Source organism: Urocitellus parryii, unplaced genomic scaffold (genome assembly GCF_045843805.1).
Source record: "Urocitellus parryii isolate mUroPar1 unplaced genomic scaffold, mUroPar1.hap1 Scaffold_40, whole genome shotgun sequence".
In the NCBI taxonomy this organism is placed as follows: Eukaryota; Metazoa; Chordata; class Mammalia; order Rodentia; family Sciuridae; genus Urocitellus; species Urocitellus parryii.
The window spans coordinates 5,507,337-5,510,308 of record NW_027553586.1 but is presented as its reverse complement, the minus strand read 5'-3'; positions in this window follow the sequence as shown (position 1 = coordinate 5,510,308).

The window sequence follows — 2,972 nt, the reverse complement described above, 5'->3', positions numbered from 1 at the left end:
GAAAACTTTATTTTTTTCAACAGAAGATCTGAAAGTACTTTGGAAGCTGACTGTGTAATATTTTAGAAGGTATATAAAAACAATAAATCTTTGTGTTTATAGTCTTATTATAAAAAATAATGATATCTGGTGATGAAAAAATAGAATTTGAGCATCTATGAATATAAAGATACACTATAGCAGGCATGAAGTTTTTCTCAATTAAAGCAAGTTCTTGTATTTGAATACTATTAAATATTATTTGAATAATATAATCATAACTCAGAGTATATGCTTAATAAATAACTTTTTTAAGATTATAAAAAGGAGAGGTAGATGGAGAGAGAGTGAGAGAAAAAAGTTGAAATAAAATGGAAATAAGACAGAAGTCACCTCTGATCATCATCTCAAAAACTTCTTTGTGCTTTCTTGACCCAAAATTATCGTTGGTACTTCTCTGCTGCTTTTCTTTGCCTTGTCCCTTTCCGAGAAACACAGACTAATTATATATCCATCTTTCTCCACTTTTTATCTTTTAGTTTTTTTTAAATTTTGTAAACCATTACAATCTGGAAAAATTAGTAAAGTCCATTTCTGACCAGGTCATTTATAAATGGCAGCAGCCACTCTGCAAATAATGAGTTTTCAGATCACTTATCAGAACACACATTGGTGGTGTCTGAGTCCTTTGTATGAAAGTACTGAATTAAGGAAAGATCACATGTGGTTCTATGTTTTTTTATGTCGTGTTATCAAATCATGACTTCAAATCAAAAGAATGAAAATCTTTTATATGAGTACAATTCCAGAACCACATCCAAGTTTATGGAATAATCCAGTCGATGAATCCAGTGAGTGCCACAATAACCAGTCATCATTAATAAAGTAGATTTTTTTTTTCTAGAAAAAGGAGGCTTTTCTGATAAAATTTTCTTTCTGGTAAGGATGAACTAACTTTCATTGTCTAGAGATGAAATAAGCTACTCAGGAACTACATCCATGTGGGTGTGGATGTCTTGGGATCTTATGCTCCTGTGTATAATTAATACATGGTTCTAGATCTGAATTAAGTGTTATCTACTCACCAGTTGCATCTATCATAGCTGAACTTTCCATGTCTCTTTTAGCAACAGCTGAGGAAAATACTCCTTAGGATATGAACTACCTGAAGAAAGGGTAGTCTGAATGCATTAGTTTGCCATTACTTAGCTTGAATGCAGCCCTTCTAAAGTGAAAACAGGAGAAATAGCTGTGTTTTTCTTCATTCATGGCCACAGAGTCAATGCTTCAGTGACCTACATTAAGCCCTACTCAAAGAATAGGGCAAGAACAGAGCTTAATATTATTGTGTGCCAAGTTTATGTTATACTATAAGTTTGTATATCTATGTAACTATATATGTCTATCTGACAATCTAATTCTAACACATCATATATCACCAAAACGTATATTTTGCCCATGATCACACAACTAAAAAATTCTAGATCTGGGTTTGAATCTGGCTCCATTGGACTGAAGAATCTCATGCTATTCTCATTCCAATTTACTGTTCTTATATATAAAATATATATAGCTTGAAGAACTCTGAAGAATGTTTCAATCTGTTCTTTTGTTAAATACTAATCAGGCACCAGGCAGAACTTTATTCTCAAATTCTATGAAAAGCAATGTATGACTTTTCCTGATGTCAGAGGCAGTACATTAAATAAAATTCTAAAGATGTTTTTCTATACAGTAAATCCGTTTCAGTCATTCATTCAGCAAATAGGTATTCAATATCACTGCATGCCAAGCTCTGTTCTGAGCACCTAATCTGGAGGTGTACCATTGTGGTGGAGCCTACCTTCTATTTTATGCAGGTGTCTGTGTGTGTTGCCTAGTTATGTAAAAAAAAAAAAAAGGTATGTCTTTGAAAGGGATCTTAGTAGTGAAAGAGTGAAAGGTAAAATTGAGAAAAGTTTTGGGTTAAGTTTAACAAACCATGAATTCAACAACATACATCAACTTTCTGTATGCTAATTGTTAAACCCTAGTGACAGAATTCAAACAAAGAGAGAAAGAGAAAGAGAGAGAGAGAGAAAGAGAGAGAGAGACAGAGAAAGAGAATATGTATTATTGAAAGTTTTAAGATTCACATTTGCTTTATATAAAAATAATGTGAATGCCTTTAGTCTAACATAGGGAACAAATAGCATCAATATTTGAATCTCACAATGGGTTTGGCCCTACCTGATTGATATGCAAACTCAACCTCTGTTTTCCATGGTATCCCCAGTAATGTCTGTCTGGTATTTCAGAGAGGATTTCTTACACGTATACATATACTCATTTTTTTTTTCAATTAAAACAATCTTTTTCTGTTGGTGGGAAACCTTATTAAATGTAAGGCTATTTAGTTCTTTCAAAATGTAACCATCATATCAATGAGAACTCAATACCCAAGTTTTGTGAGAAACAGACAAATGTCCTATTAGTGCCCTTTCACTTCTTCCCTTGTTCTCACCAAGCATCTGTACATTAATGTTCAATTTATTCTTTCACAACAATTCCCTCTTTTAATACCCTTATCCCCCTTTCTTAATAGGATAAAAAAAACCCTTATGCATGTCAAATCACACAGATATCTGGAAACTCCGTTTACATGCTCAGTCTCATAAATGGAATCCAATTTTCATAAGGCTAGGATGGTCACTGGATTTTTTTAGGCTTCGTGTTTCTCATCATTAAAATGTTAGGTTTCAAAGTTTTATGACTATTTTTCCTATCTTTTAATACAATTTTAAGAATTGCAAAATGTCTGGGTCTTGTGGAAGTAGATCATTAATATCATTGTTTTTTAGAATCTTTGTTTTTATATTCCAGAAATATTTTAACGTGATAAAACTTATGTCTCCCTCCAAATTTATTTGTGATCTCTCTGAGAGTGGCTGAGGAATTCAAAATGGGAAAGATACAGTGTTATTATAAAGTGTCTGTAAAACAATACAGATTTC